The sequence below is a fragment of the Oryzias melastigma genome, linkage group LG8 (genome assembly GCF_002922805.2).
Source record: "Oryzias melastigma strain HK-1 linkage group LG8, ASM292280v2, whole genome shotgun sequence".
Taxonomy (NCBI): Eukaryota; Metazoa; Chordata; class Actinopteri; order Beloniformes; family Adrianichthyidae; genus Oryzias; species Oryzias melastigma.
This window is the reverse complement of record NC_050519.1, coordinates 22,216,628-22,240,588: the sequence shown is the minus strand read 5'-3', so window position 1 is coordinate 22,240,588 and position 23,961 is coordinate 22,216,628. Positions and strand designations below refer to the sequence as shown.

At 38.2% G+C, this 23,961-nt stretch overlaps 1 long non-coding RNA gene across 3 annotated transcripts; it reads left to right on the top strand.

Annotated features, from left to right (window-relative positions):
- The first annotated feature begins 2,067 nt into the window (after nt 1-2,067).
- On the top strand, nt 2,068-16,627 carry LOC112146699. Of its 3 annotated transcripts, none has more exons than XR_004948367.1 (4): nt 2,068-2,245; nt 3,489-3,627; nt 14,713-14,823; nt 16,317-16,627. It is a non-coding gene; the product is annotated as an uncharacterized LOC112146699 (long non-coding RNA). The 3 variants fall into 3 exon arrangements; XR_002919301.2 differs by having other exon boundaries at nt 2,111-2,249; XR_004948368.1 differs by lacking the exon at nt 2,068-2,245 and adding an exon at nt 3,089-3,319.
- Nucleotides 16,628-23,961: the final 7,334 nt, after the last annotated feature.

Here is a 23,961-nt window from a genome sequence, read left to right as displayed (position 1 = left end):
TGGAGAAATGGCATCATTCAACTTAGAAGCAGCTCGAAAATACCTGATAATTGTGGAGAATAATTATCATCCAGAGTAGGTGTTTATTATGAATTAGATGGCCTCTTGCACTTAACTAATGAAGGAGGAAGCACTCTCCTTTTAAGATACAAAAACAGAGTGACAGTCCTCATGAAAAGTTTGCAGTCCATTGTTTTGGATAAAAAAAAAAAATCTGTAATAGAGCAATATTTTAATGTGCTTTAATAAATCTTCACAAAGCATGATCAGAAGTGTTTTTGAGGGGTGGGTATCAGTAACGGATATTCTTCAGCCACAGAGGGTTGGGGGTGAGATGGAGGTTCTCCATATTCGCGGATTTGGCGAATTTGCGGAGGTCCCCAATCCCCGTTTATAAGGGGAGAATACAGAATTTTCATTTCTACTGTCTGTTAAGATACAAAAAATATGATCGAAAATATGATCGTACATGTCAATAGCGGTATTTTATTGTGAAAAAATTGTTATATTTGGAAAATTGACCAGATTTTCTTGCATCTCTTGGCACAACTTTCTGCGAGGATTGACGCCAATGGCTTGTGGCACTGGGTGACACTGCTTCATGTCTGGTGTGAACAACACCTTGGAATAACAGGGGCGCCGAATGGATATAGTGTAAAGTAACGACTTTTAAATTAGTCGTTGACTTTTTTAAAAGTCGATTAGTTGAAAATATGATCATGCATGTCAATAGCGGTTAAATTAGCGACAACTAATTTAATAGTGAATTGGTCATTACTTTACATTATATGGAGTCAGAGTGTAGTAAAGTTGAAAGTTATAATGACATTCTGTTAGCTTTTTGGACTAATTTGACATTTATGTAGTTTTTTTTTAGGCTATTTTGGAGTTTAGCTAATATTTCAGCTACATGCAAGCTGTTTTAGCTAACGTTTTTTTTTTTTAATTTTCAGCCAGTTTGGCATTTAACAAATATTTTAGCTGGCTATCAGCTTCAGCGTTTTCAGCGATCAATTTCAACATCTTCAGCAGCCAAATTCAGCAAACAGCTTACACACTAGCAATATCACAGATAATACTAGTGTGAATATATCTAGTTTTTAGTTAGTTTAAAGCTAATGATGGTTAAGATGTGTGTTTTACATCCACTTTTTGCATGACCCGATTAGTCGACTAATCGAAAAAAAATAATCAGTCATTAGTCGACTATTATAATCACCTGTGGCAGCCCTAATAAAAGGTGTATTTAACCCTTTAACACTTGAGGCATCGCCAACGACGCTTAAACACAAAGTCTTTAACTTACTATAACTTCTTAACCATTACTACGATCAACATGATTCCAGTAGATTATGAAGGAGAAAAGGAGCTCGTTGATCCTCTTTTCTCCCTCACAATCTACTGGAATTATCATGTTAATGGTTGAAAAGTTACAGTAAATCAAAGAACATAAACACTGGAGCTCCGGTGTTAAAGGGTTAAGGTAGAAAAATGTATCATGCAGGGTTTTTAGGCTTTCTGGGTGATTCTTTGGCAAAGGAAAACATTATATAAAAAATAATAACTTTAAAAAAGTGGTTAGATCTGAGAGTTCTCCCAAACTTTTATGATTAAAGTTTCATTTCAGAGAAGAACAGAGGCGACACAGTTAATGTTTACCGTCCTGAATGACCTTCACAGACACTTTTCCTTAGGAGTCATGGGATATGTGTGTAACCTAGTATTCTGAAACTTTGCTTTCAACACCTCCGCCATATAGAGGCAGCTTGTAGCCCCGCCCTTTCGGCCTGCAGGTCATGCATTTTGCAGAGTCCCTCCAGCTCTGACCTTCAGGCTGACTTACAGCACTCCTTACAGAGGACCACTGGAGAGTCAAACTTTTATTTGAATTTGGATCCCCAACAGCCTGGAGCAAATCTGTTGTGGGCTAAACAGATGAATGCTGCTGGTTTAGTCCTGTGGAGCAACAAAGAGGGCGTGTCTTAAAACGTGTGCGCACTGCTCCCTCATGCAAAGTCAGCGTGTACCCAAAAAACAAAAGGAATCTTTTTGAGCTTCTGGCACATTTACTTCACACACGTAAGCGCACGCATGCCAACATTCAGTTCTGGAGCTGAACACCCCCCTCCCCTCCCCAGTGCACGGCGGCACGTTAAACCCCTCCCTCCTTTTGGCATTCCTCACTGATCCCTCACCACGGACGCACTTTTCCAGCTGTCACACTCTGGACCAAGCCATCTCCTCTGTAGGTAGGACTTTACAACCGGGTTACTGGCATCACGACACCAATAGTACACTTTGTTCCTGCATGTCCTGAACCAGCATGGAAACGATGAAGACGAGCAGCAGGACAGAATCTTTTTGGATCAGACACCCATTTAACTTCTTCATCGTGCCTTTTGCTGCTACACTAATTTTAAGACACTTTTTTAGGACTTTTTCAGCGAGCGTGCAAAAGTGCACGCTGTAACTGAACACAAAAGTGAACAAAATGAAAAAAAGATGTGTGCATTTCCTTTCTGACCTCGAAGGGGAAGCGGCTGAAGGAAATAAAAGCAAGCTCCAGGGGGTTTTGTTTGCAAGACAACATCCAAAACTTAGTTCCCGTTGTGTTTCAACGGGTTTGTGTTTTAAGGAAGGACGGGTTTCAAGTTCTAGCTGTGGGCTTTAGATGTATATCAACCCAAAAAGCTTTTCTGTCTTATGTATTTGCATATTGTTAAAAAGAATATATAGAGAATTATACAACTTTCATAGCAAAGTGCTCAGAAGCATGTAAAAATCTAAATGTAAGACAAGTATTTGACCTTTAGTTTTTTTGGTGAACCTTCAAATTCAAAGAACTTTGGTCAAACTTGAGCATTTTTAACGATTTGACGATTCTCTTGTCTTTGAATGACCTGAAAAACTTTGAAGACCTCTTGTCTAAACTAAGATGAGTAAATATGATGCTCCTCAGCCTTGGCCAAAATCATTCTTGACCTTTGGTGACTGACAGCCGCGTGACGAAGGCTGCAGTGACAACCAGCTGTTTTCAGAGAGCGGCCAATAGGTGGCAGAGCTTCCCGCCTCAGCTTGTTGGAGGGTTCTCCTCTGACCTATAGTCACTGCTGCCTTTGCAGGTGTGCATGATGGGAGTCTGACCAGTTCAGTTTGGTTAATAGCTGCTCTTCACATTCAGCTTAGCACTGGTTTTACGTCCAGCTTTTTCTGTGGTTGGAAGCTGACAGCGGAGCTCGTCTCAAACAGGGTTTCCCAGCTGCCTCCAGGCTCCAACGTTTGTCTCCGTCTCCCCGTCCTGGTCTTTCCGTGGCTGTGGGTCAGTGGCGTGCAGCCCTTTCCTCCTAACCTTTGCTGCAGCGCTTTCCACCCTCATGTTTAATCTCCTCCCACCTCCTCCTCTGCCCTCCCCTTTCACCCACTCACTCTCACTTCCACTGCCTGTCTCTCTCTCTCTCTCTGTGTGATCGTGGAACCGGGATCCAAAGGCGTCCGTAGAACAGCAACAGGACACAGAACCGGGACATCCCACGCCACCACCACAGACATGTCGGACTCAGAGACTGCCCCCGCCGAGGCCCCCGTCCCCGCCGCTTGCACCAACATCAAGGCAGACCTGGACAAATGGTAGGTACAAGATCCATTCTTTATCACCAAACTTTGTCTCGTCTGGCAGTTTCAGACGGATGTGACAGGAGTGATATGATGAGATGTCTTCAGAAATAAAACCCTTTTGAGCGTCATCCAGCGAGATGCATGCACAACCCAGAGATGGGTAGTTCGCTGCACAGCCCAAAATGCGCCATTGTGAAATGGAGTCTCATCAGCGAACGGTGAAATCCATCGCAGCTAAGATGTAACTGCAGTCGACATCCCGGCTGAGTTTGTCACAAAAGGCTGATTAAAAGTTGGGGGTCCCGTGTATGGGAGGATGAATCTGGGGTTAACGATGTGTGGCGGCGGGGTGATGCTTGATGACTGTCCATGCGCATGGATGAAGCCTGGGAATCTGCTTACGTCATCAGCCTCTCTTTTCCCCAGAATACTTTGCGTGAGCTCGACCCGTTTGCCTCCTCTGCCCCTCGCTGTGAATGGATCAAGGTCACGGACACCTGCGAAGCCATATTAGCAGCATGGGCTTTCCTCAACCAAACAACCATCAACATTTACATGAATGCTCCATTGTTGTGTGTAATTCTCTGTTTTGTCAGGGGAGGTTTTTCGTTAGCGGGTCTAGGGTGACCACACTTAACTGGCACCAAAGAAGCTTGGGCCAGAATGTTGGGAGCTGATAAAGGGTCTGTGGGCGTGTGAAGCCCTCAGATAAGACGGCAGGTAGAGGCTGGGCGTGGAACACTGACAGTGGCGAACCTTCAGGAGGACTTTGGTTTTGACTCGGTTCAGTGTTTGGGTCTGAGGCTGCAGACCTGCTCTGCTTGTGTTGGGTGAGTTCTAGAAACTTTCATCTGTGTCCCAAGGTATTACAAGAAGACAAGCTTTTTATGGGGATAATTACTTTTCAAGCTTCAAATGTTGTTAAGGTTAGAAGTCCATCAAAACGAAGCAGTTCTAACGAAGTCTTGTAGCTCCTGCTAAAGTTAGTCTCAGGGTCCACGGTGGCCCCTCTCAACAAACAACACAGCTTCTTTGCACTAGACCTTTGTCCTTTGACCTCAGTAAAAACAAATATTTAACCAGAAATACATTTTTACTCAATTGCATCAATCCTTCAATGTTCAAGTAAGATTTAAATGGGCCATTAACCCTCTGTAGTGTGTTTGTCAGTCACTGTTGTTTATATTGGCATAGAAAGAGTGTACTTTCCATTCATTTAACGAAAAGGTTTTGAAAAGGTTTGAAAATTTGGGGTTGAAACAAACAGAAATAGTTATGACACTTAAACTGTGAAACTCCTTGGAATAAATCTTTAATGGAGATTCGTCTGTGTTTTTAAACACATTGTTCACATTGTTTTGACCCTATCTTTGCTTAACTGTTGGAATTAGTATTTTTATTTTTTCTGAACACTTTTTCTTTTTGCTTTAAAACAGAAAACATATAGATCTCAATTTATATGATTTTTGCAATAACAAAAAATTACTGAATTTTCTCCTCAGTGTTAAGTTTTTTGGACAGTTTGAAGGAAATTGTGGAATCTTTGTGTAATATTATATGAAATAAATAATACAAAAAAGAAGCTGAAGTTTTATTTAAAATTGAGTAATATCAGAAGTTGTTAAATATAATTATCAGAGCTAATTATAAAAACATAAAAATGATCAAAAAAGAGTTAACTCCTGACTATGTGATGTTGCTTAAAACGTGAGTTTGCAGATCTGCACCTTTTTTCTTTTACATAAAAATATTCCAATCACCAGTTTTTTAAATATTCAATCAAACAGAAATGACCAAAATAGATGTATTTTTTTCCACACATCTCAGTCAGACCTGTTGTGGCTGGAGGCCAAAATATTAGGGCTGGATTTAAAAAAAATGATTTATCGAAATGAATCAATCCAAGCTTAAAATATCTAAAATCGATTCATAAAAATATAAATCGATTTAGCACATAAAGCTAAAGTCTGCTATCTTGATGCTAACATATAATGAAATTTCCCATAGAACGGCTAATGCTAACGCTCAGTCGACCTAAACGTACATTGCTTTATAAACTCACAGGAAGAGTTTCCAAACTCTTTTAAGGAGATATTTTTTAAAGTAACTATCTGTGTTCTAAAACACAGTTTTTTGCTCATTATTTCTTCTTCTTGGATAAGGTGTAATGCTATAGCACGAGCTCCCCCTAGTGGCCAAACTGAAACGTTTATTGATTCTGGAAACGTCAGGAAATGTTGGTGGAGGACCCAAACGCAAAGACCAGGCTTGTGGCAAAAATCATTGACAAAAACACAAATGGTGGCAGAACAGATGAGCTGACATTAACGAACTGAAAACCAGACACAAGAAGAAGAAAAAAGACGATGGCAAAAGCACCACGTGCACAATCTGGAAAGGCGTAACACACTATATAGCAACACATCTATGTTCAAATCATAAGTTATTTTATGAACATTTTTGTTTTGGTTATTTTGTGCAAGAAAAGGTTGATTCTGAAAAAAATACATATTTTATTAATTTATTGATAATTATGGCTAAATAATGTATTACATTCATAAATCTAAATATGCTAACAAAAAACAGTGTTTTATGTTTTTCACAAAGAAATTGTTTTTTTTTATTAGGATTGTTGAATCGTGTACAATACAAAAGCTGTTAGGACAGTCAAAGCCTGGTCTTGTTTGGCATCTTCATTTTATTTATTATTTATTTACATGTTTCCTTTCTTTTCTCTTTTTTTTGTTACTCCCTGGCAAGTTTAAATTCATTATTTTGTAATTCTCAGAATTGGCTCATTACTTGGAATGTCTTGTATTATTGTTTGTATGAACTACATTTTAACAATGAAAAAAAAAAAAGATGACAAAAGCACCACAGACACACATCAAATACAGTATTTTGTAAGTATTCGAACAGCTTAAGATGATCAGTTATTCATCCTACTTTTCACTCATTAGAAATCAGATTAATTCTAAACTCTACAAAAAACCCCTTCCTGTAATGTCACCATGATTTCCTAACTAAGTTTATAAATTTACACATTTCTTAAATGTAAGAAGAACTGATGTTTTATACGTTTCAGAAGTACAAAATGTTCTTTCTCGTTACCCTTTGATCCTTACCAAATAACAACTGTTTTCCAGATGTTACATTTTCATTTGGACAGCAGCTATAGATGCTAATGAACCTTTTCTCTTGTTTGTAATGAGAGAAGTCAGGATTACCAACCTGTGCTGGACCATCACAGAGTTACAAGGCCTTCTCTGCTGCCCCACAGTTATTGAGGAAAGTACGCTCAGTTTTTCTTTTCTTTTTGTACATCATTATACTATAAAACAAACCTTCTTGATAGTCTTTTCTCTTCTATCTCCTGGTTTCAGCTGCTGACAGTGTTAAACACCACTGTGGAGTGTTTATCCAATCATGTTTCAGCTTGTGTCATTGATTCAATAAAATCTCCCTGAGGCCTTCAGAATCCTAAAAAAGACTGCCATATACCCAATCAGATTTTAATTCTGCAACCCAAACACCGACCAGTGTGTAAGCTTCTCACTTTAGCGTGGGATGTTCACATCCTGTGGTTGGATAATCGCTCATGCTAGCATACAATACTCTGTGAATACTCCTGTGAGCATCCCAGAGTTCTGTGTTTCTGTTCAGGGTTCTTTTTGTGGCATTAACGTTTTTTTACAAGATAAAATAAGATAAAGAGACAAATACATCTGTTACCATTAGCATGCAGTACCAACAAGCTAATGAAGGAGACATTCTGAAAGGAGAGTTCTCTGGTTCTAGCAGAGCCATTTGTGTGTTATTTAAAAAAGAAAGAAGGATATATAGTTGTTTCAAATAAAAAAGATGATAAAAATGTATTTTTGTTTTTTAATACATTTCCCCACTGTTTACAGTGTGTGGTAGTTTACATTTTTGATTGTTTTTAAACATTTTTGATCATATTTTCAAAGATTTTGGCTATTAATATGTATCAGTATTTAGCTTTTTTGTGTTTCTCAGTTTATAATGTTGTGTACCTTAGATGTTGATGCAGTACTTTGCATAAAGTGCTTCTTTCTTTGCTGTGAACGGTTTAGCTCAGATTGTTGATCATAATTAAACATCAGTTTTCTTTATATAAAACTGGTGAGTTTGCTGTAATGTAAATTACAAGCTTTAGTGTGAACTGTCCTGTCTATTCCAATGTAAACCATGAAGTCTGCAGGAATTTCACATTCATCCGTCCAAACAAATCTGGATTTTTAAATAAATGGCGTTTGTTGGTTACTAACGAGCTGCTTTCAGGAGGTTAAAAGTAGGAAAAGTTCAAACTTCTTCTGTCTTGTCACCAGCTGTCCTCCAGCCCTGACAGATCTGGGTGTGTTTTACTGGCGGTACGGTACAGAGACTTGAGCTGCCTGCAGGCTTCACTGCCATTCAAACAAGTGAAAGATCAAGGAGACAGATTTACGTGTTTCCATACGAGGAGCCGGAACTCTGATCTGTATCACAATGGTTTTTATGAAGGACTTTAAGTTAAGCTCCGCTTAAGGTGTTCGCCTGAACTCCTACCTAAAGAAAAACTAAATGAAACACTTTCCTCATTTAGTTTAAACAACATCTATAGTTTTATTTATGGTCACGGCAGTTTTCTGCATTTTCGAGGTGGGTGTGTATTAATAGCTCTTTAAAGTCATGGATATAGTATGTGTGGAAATGCATGTTCAGGACACCACGACAAGTTCCCGGCTGCAGATCGGGTTCATGCTCCATTTGATACCTGCTTCTTTTAACTCAGAACAGGTTAAGAAGAGAAGGCCTCACATTCACTCGCAGCCAAAGACACAGCCGGACTGCAGGTCGTCATGCTGACAGGAGTGTCATCCTCTCAGGACTGACCTTTCTTTAGCTCGCTGTCGCAATAAGTGAAAAAAATGTTTCAATATCTACATGGATAAAAAAAAAATTGATTTTATTTTTTCATACTGTATTTTGTTCAAAAAATATAGTTTTTGTTGAACTGACCCACATAAAAAAAATATCTGTAGAAGCTCCAAGTTGCTGCAGTGACCTCTGACGTCCTTCACACTTGGAGCTCGCAGAGTTTTGAAGGATTCCTACATAAGAACGTTTAGACTTTCCTCCCCACCCAACATGGACTCTGCCCCTTGTGGCTGGCTGCAGTTGTGTGTGCAGACATGCCCGTACATTCTCGCCGGTGAAAACCATCCCGGACTGGAATTTGGTGACTCGGCAGAGGTCAGTAATCTGAGGGCTGCACTGCTGTTGTCAGACTGTCAGCGTCTCCGAATCACGGCCTCTGATCTCAAATAGACTCCATGGTGCTCCTCCTTTTATACCACGACACTCAGAGTTACATCAGAATATTTTCACATTTTTATGAATGTGGAAAAGAACAAAAATGAACAAAACAGGTCTGATTATTTCTGTTTTCTAAATGTAGTTTTTCTATTGAGATAAAACTCAAATTATTTAATGTAAATGTAAACTTTTGCCTGAAAAAGACTTGAGCTAGTTGAAAAATTCAGACAAATTACATCAATATTCACAAAAAAAGCTTAAAAATCAAAATAAAAATATAGTTTCCTGATTGAGGCTGAAATACAGCCCTTAAAAAGAAACACAATTCACAACTTTTGTTTTAGAAGGTTAAAAAAGTCAGTAAAAGAAACTTTACCAAGAGTTTCTGATATTTTTTTATTTTTTTATTTTTTTTTTTTTGCTGTATTGCTGAGTGGTAGGGGTCATGGTTTCTTAAAAATACTACTAAAATTCTTCCTATTCTTTTTTTTCTTAAAACTTTATTCATCAGTTGCAAACATGATACAGAACATGTCAACATAAAGAACATACACACACAAGAAAAAATGATATATACATAAATACCAAGGGTTTTCGTATAATCTCTTTATCAACAACAAAGGTGAAAATGTTTCTAGCGTTTTTATTTTTCATTCATTTTAATGAATCAAAATATAAACAAATCTCTTTGTGGAATGTAATAAAGAGTGGTCTGGTTTTTGGATATCTGTTTTTATGAATATGGAACTTTCCTAAAATTATCAAAACATTAAAAACTAAATCAAATGTATTGTTGCTCGTCTTCTTCTCCTCCTTCTTTTTCTTCTTCTTGGGGTTTAAATGGGATGTGGCACCAATGTAAAGGTGCATTACCGCCACCTACTGTGTAGAGGTGTCAGTTGGAGTGTGAGACTACCAAGGTCAGGGGCGTCAAAGTCAATCGCACGGGGAGCCAAAATCTCAAACTCACCGTAGATCGAGCGCAGAACAGGATAAACATTTACTGAACACTCTAAAACTACATTTTTAAACCATAACTTTAACATAATTATAAACTAGATATATATTACCTGCGATAATGCTGGTGTGATAGCTGGAGAAGCTGAAATTTATAGCTAAAAACGTTAAAGCTGATAGCTGAAAACACAAATGTTGATAGCTGAAATCACTAAAGCTAATTGCTGAAAATGCTGAAGCTAATAGCCAGCTAAAATGTTAGCTAAAAACCAAAGTAGCCTATAAAATAAAAAAAATAAATAATAAAAAAAACTTTGGTCAGCCAAAACAGCTAGCATGTAGTGGAAAAAATAGCTAAAATTCAAAAATAGCCCAAAAAGCTGAAAAAAAGCATATAGCTGAAATATTAGCTAAACCCAAAAATGGAATAATAAAGTAAGAAAAAAGCCTAAAGTACTTTCTTTGGTATTGGTTTGTTTTCGTTATTTCTTACATTGTATGATAGTTTATGATTATGTGTATACACAATGACATCCAAAAAGACAAAGTTTGCCTTCCTGAAACACCAAACACGCCATGCTGAACATGAATGTTCATCAGTTTTAGAGCTGGTCGCTCATACACGTGATATATTTTACTAGAAAAACAAACAATGCGCCTAACATGATTTATAGTGACTCTTGTTAGCTCCAAAAGACATCTTTTATGGTCTAAACACTCCGTTATTTCCACATAAACAACAGCCCACGGCTCTGACCAGAAATGACTGAGCGGTCAAAGGCTGCATGCGGAAGTAGGTCGAGCATATGGCCCATTGAAGCTCTGCTCCCCTCCAAACATCCTCCTCAGACTTAACCGTTCTCCCTCCGGCAGCTTGACTCTATCCTCCAGATCCTCTTTCTACCCCATACAATTTGCAGTTAAAATGATTCTAAATTATTGTTGTTAATAAAGAAACTAGTCAAAGGAACCTGTTGTTTTAACGGGCCTTAAATACCTCAGAACTCTACAGTTTAAAGGACCCAAAGCTTTCATTGTCATCCTCCACCTGCACGCACTTCCAGTGGAAACTCCGCCCACAAACCAGGTGATGTCTTGCCTCTTTCTCGACTCTTTCAGCTGCACCTGCTCAGTGATGTTTCGCTCATGCATTATGCTCAAACCCATTTCATATGGTGATGCAGGATGTGCTCACAACAAAATCTGATATTTTTTAAATGAAAATCTTTTTGTAACCTTTTTTTTCAACCTCCTAGTACTTTTCCTCATGACAAGCAGACGCTCAGTGTCCTCATGAGATTACATAATGTTGTTCATGTGACCTCCCTGTTGAGATTCTTAAATCGTTCATTTAATATGCAGACGTCGCAAAAATAAAAAAGGTTAAAAAGATGCCACATTTGGGTTTTTCTGTCCTTTTTGTTCCCGTCTTTAATTTGTAAATAGAAGCTTGTATAATGTGTGCGATGGATGGTCGTGCTGGATCAGGATAATCTCTCACAGCCTCGAGGTTAGACGCCGCTTTGCTCGATGCTGGGTCATCAAACATCACTGACTATCCAGTCCAGGCGCATGCACGTGCTCATGTATGATCTGCACTCAGTGGGGCGTTTTTTCCTCAAACACATCACACGAACGAAGCGTCTACTTCAACCAACTAAAGTAAAGGAGCTGAATGATAATCTGTGGCAGCCAGCTGTGTGTTACATCACCACAGGGCACGCAGCCACAATAAAACACAGGAACGGAAGAGTGTAGCCCGGCTTATGGTAGAAATGTCTCAGACAAATGAATGACACACCCAATAAAAAGTATTTGGCATAAAAAAATAGATCAAAATATGACAATGCTTGATAAATTAGAAGAGTTTTCTTTTATTTTTCAACTGTGGTTTATGTAACAAAGTGGAAAATAAAAACTTAGGAAGATCCTAAAAAATGGGCGGACCAAAGGCCAAGTCTCCAGTATCATATATCATTATATATACAGTATATATATTATATATATAACAATACTGGAGACTTGACCTTTGGTCCGCCCATTCCTGGGACATGTGAGACTTTACCCAGAGACCCATGACACTCAGAAAAATGCAACATATTAAAATCATGTAAATATTTTATATTGTGGCATTTTATTTATTTTTATGTTTTGATGATGGAGGACTATTATTAAGAAAATTAACCTTAAAATAGTATTTTTGATTCTTTCTTTACTCAAATCGTTGACAATCAGGAGAAGACAAAGAAAAGCTTTTTGGAAAGGACGATACGCTGAGCTTCCTGCTCTGCTCCATTCTGATACATCCACTTGGAGACAAATAGATCTATGAACGTCGTTGTTTTCCTCGTCTGAGCTTAAATCTATATCTAAACTGTACGGCTAAATAACTCCAAAATCATTCACCATTTTTGTCGCACTGGTAATGTTAGTTTGGAGTTGTGAGTGGCTGTAAGCTAGAGGGAGAGCATGTGAACAGATGGATTATAGGAAGTGAGGGTGGGTCTACTTCACAGCAACAGTCCAGCCTACAGCTCAGAGGTAAATTTCTAACGAACTCCTGCCACTCTGCAGAAACTGTCTTAGAAAACGACAAAGGTTTTTAGATTTTGGATAAAAATGGTATAATCATAATTAAAAGACCACCGGGAACACTTTGAAATTGGACCAGAAGATGATTAGAGTGGCTCTTTAAGACTCTGATGATGTTCTTTAAATTAGGCACAACCGTATCAAGTTTCAGTTTTTATGACAAAGCTGTGAGGACTTCAGTAAGAACGTGAACACATTGCATCTGCTGGAGATTCTGCTCACTCAAAATTAGTGAAAAACTGAAGCTCCAGCAGAAGTACATGGAACCAACCACTGACCCTTTATCGGCCTTTTCCTTTCTCAGACTGTGACCACATTGGTTCAGTCCTGTATTAGTTCTGTGTTGCTTCATGAAGAAGACCGCGGTCGACCACGGATGGTTTTGGACTTTTCATCAACCCAAATGAGAGGCCTCAGGTTGAAGAGATGTTTCACATGTCCTCATTTACAGTCAGGCTTTGAAAGCCCCTCTTCATGGACCATCGCAGTGGGACTGATGGACCCTCTGAGTTAAGCAGCAGGCTGGCTGCTCAGCTCAGTAGTGACTTTACTGTCACTAAGGCTGCTTCACATACACCTACAGCAGAACGAATCCCTTTATCCCATTGGCTGTTTTCATCATTGATCTCAGCAGCAGATCTCCTGGTGTTCCCTTTATAAAGCTTAACATATGTTAAAAAACATATATTTGATTGAACTTATTGTTAATGATGTAAATAGAGTAGACCAGGGGTCTGCAATCTGCAACACTTAAGAGCCAATTGGGTCAATTTCTTACTGAAAACAACCCAGCGAGGACTCATAAGTCTCACGCTAGGTTCACACTGGACGCAGAAGCGACGCAGATGCGACATGAACGCGGCATCACCAAATTCGCATTTTTTGGCGACAGTTGACAGGTGCTTCTGCTAGAGCTTTTTTTTTGTTTTTGCCAATATGGGCAAGTTAATAACCTAAAAATATGACCTCATGTTTCTGCTAAGGAGAAGCAAGTAGTTAGTAGGTCTACACTTCTTTAATGTATCTGTACTTGAGACACACGGAGAGAAGTGTGTGTGTTTGTGATTGTATGTTTATCCTCATCTCTACAGTCTGTTTAGCTACAAAAACATGATTGCATTTGTCAATCGCAGTGTTTTACTGTGAAACATTGGTTATATTTTGAAAATAAACCAGATTTTCTCATGTATCTTGATGCAACTTCCTGCCAGAATTTACGCGGATCGCTTGTGGAAGACCGCGGCGCTCCGAAGTGCTCCGCGCCTAGTGTGAGCCACACCATAGGTTAACAAGGACGCCAAATGAAAGTGGCATCCATCCCACGCCGCTTTGTGTTGCTTCCGCGTCCCGTGTGAATCAGGCGTTACTTCACCATTTAGAAAACTAGAGCACTGATATTTTGATATAATTAAGTTTTGTTTTTCTTTGCCCAAAGAAAAAAAACATAAAGAGAAAATATCCCTTTTTTCCAAAACGTGAAGCAGCTTTTAACTGAGGTTCACATGACTTCCTTTCAAAATAAAAGACACCCTGAGTCATATTGGACTATCTCACAGCAAATGTTGTAGTATAGTGTCATTTCAGAAATGATTAAAAAACCATTACATTTTACTATTTGTGGCGACCTCAGCGAGAAATTGTAAAATCTAACTAACTAAAATGAAATCAGAGATAACTAAGTGACCATACCGTATTTTCACTTAAAAATCTTGAATTTGTTCAAAAATAGAAAATCTAAATTGTGATCTGCTGTGCTGTAAGCTTGAATTCTGGGTTTTTTTTGAGCGATTTTATGCTCAAAAATATGTCAAAATATTTTATTGTAACTTTGTTAAACTACAAAGTAGCCACTCAACGTATTGTTGGAGCATTATGGGTACTGTAGTCAGATGCCTCTCAGAGAGACATCTTAATTTCCTTTAATATTGTCTTGACTGACTTACTTTTGTTTTAAAAATTAATTTTTCATCCCCCATCCCTCCACCCTGCTCTGTCAAACAGATGGGTCCATCCACGTGCCCCCCCCATCACCCTGTGGCGGTGCTGACCACTGATTCTTTTAAACAGAAATTGATTTTTCCTCCAATATTCTGTGGGTTCTGCTGTCTTTGCATTGATTTCAGTTAATATTTTGTTTTTTCTTAGCTACAGACCAGAGTCCTCCTCTGCAAACACAACATGGCTCAAAACATTATGATTTAGATTGAAGGTGACTGTCTTCTTTTTCAGTGTGGCAGAGAAGGGAGCTGAGGGCTGCAAAGACCTAATGGAAGCCTTTGCTGCATGTGTGAAGAGTGCAGCAGAAGGAACATCATGAGGAGTCGCCCCCCAGCCGTAAATGTGAGCAGAACGCCTTCTTGCTCTGAGCTACAGGTTTCTTTGTAACCTTTTATTTAAAATAAACCTCCAACTTTTTTTCTGTTATTTGTGCTCTTTTACTTCTTTTTTTATTTTCATCTTATATTTTAGTGCTTTAGCCTTGGGCGTAATTAAAACTCGTGCAGCCAACGAGCAGCAATGTCTATCTTGGCTGCAAAATTACATGAACTTCCATCAGTTTTTGTGCTGGTCACACTTAAAACATCAAACAAAATCAAACCCATAGGATAATATCTGCTCAAATGAAAGGTAGATATTTCCAATAGAACCTCAAATATTTAAGGATTATTTACATTTAGATTTTGATTTGTAAATGATCTAAGACAGGAAATTAAAATACAGTTCAGCAGGACATTCATACAATAAATATTGTAATTTTTTCTTTTGAAACAGGAAAGGTTACCTTTTATTATTTACATAAAATTAAGCTCAACAACGTTCAGCTTTTCCGTTCTAAATCCATAAACTGGAAGTTCCTATTCAAATTTCTGGCCCTGTTACCATTTTCTCTGACATTACCATCTATTGTGGTCAGAATTATAGCAAGATTCATGAGATTTGCACCACTTCAACATTTCTTCGTCGAAGAAGCCCCTCCCTGCTTGTCTAGTAGGGCTGCCACTATTAATCAACTAATTGATGACTAATCCACTATTAAAATAGTCGACGACTAATTTACTAGTCGATTAGTCATTACTTTATATTATCAGTGTTGTAAAGTTGAAATTTATAATGGCCTTTGCTAGCTTTTGGACTATTTTGGCATTTAAGATTTTTAGGCTATTTTGGAGTTTAACTAATATTTTAGCTACATGCTAGTTATTTTGGCTAATTTGGGCTTTAAAAAAAAAAAAAAAAGTTTTTAGGCTGTTTTGGAGTTCAGCTAATATTTCAGCTGTATGCTAGCTGTTTTGGCTTTTTAAGGTTTTCTTCAGTTTTTATGCTAATTTGGCATTTAACGAATATTTTAGCTGGCTACCAGGTTCAGTGATTTCAGCTATCACCTTCAGCATTTTCAGCTATTAATTTCAGCATCTTCAGCTATCAGCAATAGCATTTTCAGCGGCCAAATTCAGCTTACAGCATTCACACTAGCATTATCACAGGTAATGCTACATATCTAGTTTTTAGTTAGTTTAAAGCTAATGATGGTTAAGATGTGTGCTTACATCCAGTTTGTGCATGACCCGATTAGTTGACTAATTGGAAAAAATAATCAGTGATTATTTAACATCTAAAATAATTGTTTGTGGCAGCACTACTGTCCAGTGTGAACACCATGGGCAGAGAAAAGTGTTCAAGAAGACGCATTTAGTGCATTCACATGCTCTGTGTGAACGTAGCATCAAGAGTTACTTCAAAATGACAGAAGTTATTAGTAATTTGGGGAGATTTGTAGTTTATTAAACTGTTGCGACTTGTTAAAGTGCTTTTCTCCATCTTCTGTCTTCCAGGTCCACTTCCAGTCCTACATGTTCCCAGCATTCCCTTCTGCACAGCAGCACTGGATTCAACAACGATGATGAAGAAGACGATGATGATAGCAGGACAAATGCTGCCTCGACTGGTCTGAGTGTGGGATGTGGCTGCAGTAACTAGTGTTCCCTCCCCCGTTCGTCCCCGTTTAGGCCTTTTTTCCGTCATTCCCCTCCTCCCTCTGCAGTCCGCTCGGAGTTCCAGAGAACCGACGGGCTGTGATCTAACATGTCGACTTGAGATGTAAGCCTATAAATGGAAATAAAAGTACAAACAATTGTTACCAAAACTCCTGGTGATGTTTGTGTCTTCAGGGAACCGTGAATCACCAACACCAATCATCTACACTTGAAAAAATGTAGGGTGTATGTAGGGTTAAGAATCCCACATAACCCTACACACACCCTACAGCAGGCCTTCCACTCACCCGAAAGCAAAACTAGAACATCTAGTTTGTATTTAAAGCACCTTTTTTTTTTTTTTTTAAAGAGAGGAGCTGAAATGCTTATGGTTTTTGTCACTGACGCAGCCCAAATAAATTCAGTTTGACTGAGAGGTTAAAGGTCATGGACCGGGTCACTCTCTTCACAAAAGTGGATCAGATTTGCCTTTTGCCAGGCCACAGTTGCAAATAAGAAGGCTGTTCTTAATCTATCCTGCCTGGATAAATAAAGGTTAAATACAAAATAAATAAATAAAAAATAAAACTCCTTTATAAATAAAGATTACCATTGTTTAGTTTTATGAACTAAAATGTCCTACATTCCTTGAATGTGTGTGTCTGTTGCATTTTGATAATGCGCTCACGTGCAGTAAGGGCATAGGCGACCTAGGCGAACGCTGGAGAGGGTGCCAAATCAAAAAGATTATATATTAATTTTTTTTTTTTTTTTTCCCAGTTTGACGGACCATTGATTTCATGTACAAAAAATAAAAACGTCGGGCTGCACGGTGGCGCAGTGGTTAGCGCTCTCGCCTCACAGCGAGAAGGCCCCGGTTCGAATCCCGGCTGGGACCTTTCTGTGTGGAGTTTGCATGTTCTCCCCGTGCATGCGTGGGTTTTCACCGGGGACTCTGGCTTCCTCCCACCGTCCAAAAACATGCTTCATAGGTTCATTGGTGACTCTAAATTGCCCCTAGGTGTGAATGTGAGAGTGGATGTGTGTGTGATTGAGGCCCTGAGACAGACTGGAGACCTGTCCAGGGTGTACCCCGCCTTCGCCCTTCAGTAGCTGGGATAGGCTCCAGCACCCCCGCGACCCCGACAGGGACAGAGCTGTCAGGAAAAAGAATGAAAATTAAAAAGTGATAATTTGAAAGCGTAAATAAAATAACTCAAAATTTTGACGTAATATATAAATAATAATATATAAATAATAAATAAATATTGAAATAAAACAGCATTTTTGAGGCCAAATTTGGCAAACCTGTCTCTTCAGGGTCAAAAGCTCCGTTTTGGTCACGTGGTGCGTGTGACGTCAGAGGAGTCAACATAGCAAAATGGCTTCTCCTTTGCGTGTCGGAGCTAGCGATAGCGGCAGTATTTCAAGGTCCACAATTCTGTCTTCAGACTCAGATTGTGGAAACATTTGTTCTGAAAGTGACGCTGATTCAGAGGCGCCGGGTGTTTGTGGTTTGAGGACTGTAAAGCCCTATCAATTTGAGCTGGCAGCGCGTAAAGTAAGAGCTCACAATCTGGCAATGACACTGACAGTGACGCTGAGAATGCCCATGAAAACGAAAGCTGTCAGTTTATCAGAGCCATGCTCGAAGCTGGAAGACGTGGAGCATCTCGTGAAGCTTTATTTAGAGATCGGAACCTTTAGGCGACTCTAAATCAAATCATCAATGACACTGACTATCCGGGTGGGTAATGCAGAGTTTCATATGCAAAATAAAGAGCTTAGAGACATGTTTGCAGGACCGTCCGCCACTATATTATTATCCAAAACACATCTTAGGTCACAGGACAACACTAGTGCATGTAACTTCCTTACTAATACTTCATGCTACACTTAAAGGGTAACATAGCAGGACAGTTGGAGACAGACTCCACTCTCAGCCCACATTTGAAAAATGCAATAAAAAGGGGCGTGGCTAAAGGAGGCTACACCGGGTCCTAAATTATGGAAAGTGATGCAAAGAAAAGTGATGGCAGTTTCACCCATTGACTGTATATTGTGATATAGTGTGAAACACATATAGTGACAATTATATATGTCTATGGCTTCTCTGTTTATAATGCCCGACGCTGGGGCTGCAGTACAAAACAAATCAACAATGACAGCGATAGGGGATACAAATTCTGTCAGGGGATACAGATCTCTGCACAAGATCCAGGAGGGTTTGTACAACCAAAGAGGACCCATGTCTGAGTGGTGAAATTATGCTAGCTTCATAAGCTAATAAAGGCTATCATATTAAGCTAACACTCTAAAACTACATTTTTAAAACTTTTTAACATAATTATGAATAATAAAAAGGCAGGACTATTATTCCAGAATAAATCAACTTAAACCTTAAATAACTTTCAATATTTTATGTTGCATAAAAATAAATTTTGTCAAATTATGCAAGTTAGAAATGAGCACAAGATAACATCGGGCCATTGACAAGAATAATAAAAAATGATCTGGAGGGCCGGATAGAATCACCCGGAGGGCCGGTTTCGGCCCCCGGGCCTTGACTTTAAGACATGCATTAGACTCAGAATCAAAGATGGGCGGGGCTTTTATACTGGATCTGCAGAGCATGAAACTTCTGAAATGATGTGGGACCAATCACAAAATTCTACTGTAGGACCTCGTTTTAACCTGTAGGGGGCAGCACACTGATAGTAAATTCAGGAATTAAATAAGTTTATTTTAAATAGTCAAAAATGTGTCAATGACCAACAGACAGCACTTTTAAAGCCCCATTTATAGAGGCCAACAGCCCAAAAAATGTATTTAGTTTTGGTTTCCCTTTAACACACACAGCAGTGGTACGTTCCATTTTCATGACGTGACAGCCGCACAAGCCACAAGGGAACTGCAAGACACACCTGTGCTCCTCTAAGGATGCAGCTGCTCCTCTCTACAGTCCTCCACGGGTCAGGACGACCTAGAAACCTACAGCACCTCTACGGGTTAGTCCACATGACGGTTTACATGAATAACGCAGATATAGGAGCTTCTGAGAAGGCGAAGACAGGATTTAACTATTGACTGTATTGACTGTATTTGAGAACTGGACTGAGTGACCCCTCCTCACTGGCGTTCTAGACAGGAAGTTACTGCTGGCTCCAAGAAGCCAAAATCCCATCTACTACAAGAAATATTCATTAAAATCCTCATTTTTTTCATGAGTTATTTCTGTTTTGCAAGTTATTCCTGGGGTGTGGCCTTCTAACATGCTGATTGGAGAGACTGGTTGCCATAGAAACATAGAGTAACGGATACCGACACGGACCAATCACAGCTTACTGAGGACGTCTGGTTCCAACATGGCGACTGAATTGACTTCATTTAGTTGGAACCTGAAGTGAGTCATTTTCTATGGGTGACATCACACTCACTCACTCAGTCCAGTTCTCTATATACAGTCAATGGATTTAAGAGACAATAAAACCAGCATTGATCCCAAAGTTGACAGACGTTGTCATGGACTAAACACAAGGAGCGTTTTCTTTTTTGCTCTATAGCAGCATTCCCTCATAAAATCATCCTCTTTACAAGTAAAACAGACGTCTATTCAAATATTATTATCACAAATTCATACATTTTGTTTAAATTTTAACCCAGAGACTTTTGCTTTTTTACATCTTTAGTATTCCTGAAAGCAATAAGAACTCTTATCTATTTAACTTATATTTTCATCATCATGCAAACAAAAATCCATAAAGTTGCTCCCATGAGATTTTGTAAGTTCCTTTAGCTGTTGTATCGTAGATGAAAGTTTTAAAAACTGGTCCTGAGCTAAGGAAAACTGACCCGCCACAAACAGGCGGCCAAAGCGTCTGCAGCCGCCCTAATCCAGCCCCGGGGGGTGAGGTTGGACGCCCAGATTAGTCTTTCCCCTTCTTTTACCCACAGCTTCTCTGCTGGAGGGGAAGATTTAAAGCTTGTGTGTGAGTTTATTATACAAGCACATGCAGACATAATATCCTTTTATGGTGCCACACAAAGGTCAAAAGTCACTCCACAGACAAACAGTCAACAATAAAACTTTATTTAAAACCAATCTGTGCTTTATTTAAACTGTCTCATCCTCTCTCAACTGTCAGAGAAAATAAAGTGTTCACTCATAAAAGCTTTGACATCTCATTATGACTGGAATTTGATGATAAATGTGTTTATTTAGTCATTTTTGATCATTAGAAGAGTGAACCAAAGCAGAATCTACACTCCTTATTTCTCTGCGACTGCTTCTGTCCCTCACCAACCTGCAGACCTGCAGGACTCGACAGCAGACATGAATCCAAACTCCTAACTTACAGTCCAGAGCTGCAGAATCTATTCCTTTCCTCAAGGTAACACCATATCCTGATAATCCACGCTGGTCGTGGGGATGGGGGGTATTACAGTCTGAATCCGCAAATAGAAGCAGATAGAACTTCAATCTTTATCCATAAGCCTCACAAATGTATGTTTTATGTCAGTAAAAGACTGCTTGTAAAAAAAAATGTGTCTTACTCTACCTCATGAGTCTGAAACCTTTAACACTAAAAGAGCACTTTGGTCTAGTTTGTTACAGACCAGAACCCAACCACAGCCTAAAAGTCTCACTTTTACATAAAAAAAGCACAACATTTATGCTTTTTTGTCAATCAAACATTTATTTATAAATGTAACTGAAATATTACAATAATTAAATTAAAACAGTGTATATATCAGTGGATCAGTGACGAATGCATACAGACCAGATCTGAGTATTTATGATCATTTCCACAATCAAGTTGATTCAATTTTAATGTTTTTTTATTATTATTATTTTTATCCTCTCAATTTAATTAGATTCATTTTAATTTCAGTTTACACGGTTTACACATTTAGACACATTTGTTTAGAAATATATTAATAATCTGCTACATGTTTTTAATATATTTATATGAATCTGATCCAGTTCACATACTGTAAATGTATCAGTGAAATAATGAGATTGTTAATATCATCCAGTGTTACATGGATTCTCTAAAGGAGAAGTTCTAACTAAAATGTTCAGATCATTAACACTGTAAACATTGTTCTTCTTCCTCTGGACAGTTTTTCAGTTTGGCCACTAGGTGGCGATCGCGCTACAGCATTACACTTTTTTCTAGAAGAATAAGCAAAGTATGATGTAAAAAAACGGTGCTTTAGACCTCAAATTGTTATTTAAAAAATATTTCCTTATAAGTGTTTGGAAAATTCTTGTCTGTGAGTATAAAAAGATGTTCATTTAGTCAGCAATATATGTTTAGGTCGACCAAGCGTTAGCATTAGCCGTCCTATGGGGAATTGCATTAAATGTTAGCATCAAGCTAGCTGACTTTAGCTTTATGTGCTTGATCAATCTCTATATTTATGGATTGATTGGTGATCTATAAAGCTTAGATCGATTCAAATTGATGAATTTTATAAACCGAGCCCTAATGCAAGCTACTAAATGTGTCGGGGGCCTTTTCTACCAGCAGAGGGCGCTCAAGTTCAGTCAAACTTACAACGCTGAGACAAAGTTTTTACTAGAAATGTTTATGTAACAATGAAAAAACAAACTAGATAATAGCAAAATCTAGACTAAAACATGGTGCATGTAAAGTTCTTACCACCCAGCATTTAACTGAATATTGTTTTAAAGCATAAATGACGGAGTCTGTGTTTCTGGGAGACTGCAGGTGATTTCTCTCTGCTGATAACTAATGAGGATTTAGCTGTGAGGACATAATCTTCTGCTTTGGCCTCAGACACATTTCTACCAAACCACTTTCAAAGGATTCACTCAGGCATTCTTGAATTTCTTGTCTGACTTCAATTGATTATGCTTTTTCCTTTTTTGGAAATGATATCATAAACAATGAACAACATTAACATTTGTTTTAAAGTACACACCTCTTTATTTATCATGGGAAAAAAGATTATTGCTGACTTTACATTTATGGGATTCAGAATTATTTTCCATCACAAATGAATTCTTGGCTGTGCTCTTATACAAGCAGAGTGGTGATAGTCAACTATTTAATGCATACAAGTATTCAAATAACTCCATGATCTATTAATTCTCCTCTTGAATGATGATTAATGGATAAATCTAGTTTTATTTTCTTGAAATTTATTACATTTTTTTTTGTTTTTTTGAGAACATTTTATTCCAGCCTTTATCACAGGATAAGTGTGAGCCAATTGACTCACTTTTGCCCTCTGGTGGACGCTTTTGGGAACTGCGTCATCTTAAAATCTGATCCCAAAAACTCAGTTGTAAAATTGTTTTTGTGCCATGTAAAGCATTTTTTTCAGAACGGCCTCAAATTTTACACTACTGCCAAAAATGAAGTAATTAAAAAATTGAAACTTTTTTAAAATAATTATTTTCTACTTGTTTTAGGCTACAGAACATACAACATGTTTTGATTTTTTTTATAAGACTGCAAATAATTTTTAATAATTATCAGATTTTAATTTGAATCTAGATTTGTAATTGTTTTTTTAGTTATTGGAATATGTAACATTTCAACAATTTTCAAAATGGTAAATTATAATTTATGAGAAAACTATTTAAAATGTAATGATAAATAATTAAAATGCATGAGAAAAGTGCAAAGAGAGCAGGAGAACATCAGAAAAACATGTTGTCAACAATAAAGAAATAACAAAGACTCATATCACAGATCATGTTTTAATAAAATCCTTTATCCAGGGTGAATCGTGCATGTGTTCACCGACCTCTATGACCCCAAACAGGAACAGAATTGCTCTGGATAGACTCCATAGCAATTGATAAGTCTGATTCCAAAATCATGCAGACCTGCATATGTATTGTGCTTCAAAAAAACAGTCTCAGGCTGCAGATCTGATCCACTGAGTCGTCTGTTTTAAAGCATTAAAATGTGGATAAATATAAATAATTACATAAAACAACAAGAAATTCAGATATATGATCATCAAAAGATTTGAAAGGCATTGATGCCATAAAGTTTTGGTCCTCCAGTATTTGTAGTCACAAATATATCCAATAACTTCAGCCTCAAACATTCAGGACTAATTATGTCATGTGAAGTTCCTATCATGACATTGAAAGCCCCCCATGGCTCCCCCTTGTGGTCAGAAGTGACAATTACACTCATGACACATCAAAACGTTCACAGCAACACCTGCTGGTTGGAAACTGCAGGTGGATGAACATGAAAAAAGGTTTAACTGGAAGATTTCTGATAGAAATAAAAAATGCTGATTCTTTTTTTTAATTTTTCACAAAAAGTAAAATCTGCGCCAATGGGAGGTCTTGAAAAGGTCTTGGTGCAATCATATCAGAGATAATCTGACTTACATCCTCACACAAGGCATTGTTAGATAATCTGAGCGGCACCAACCTGACTGATGAAGAGATTAAGATCAAAAGGGGATTAAGATCGGGGACTCACTCAGATATCACAATGTGAGCCTTAAT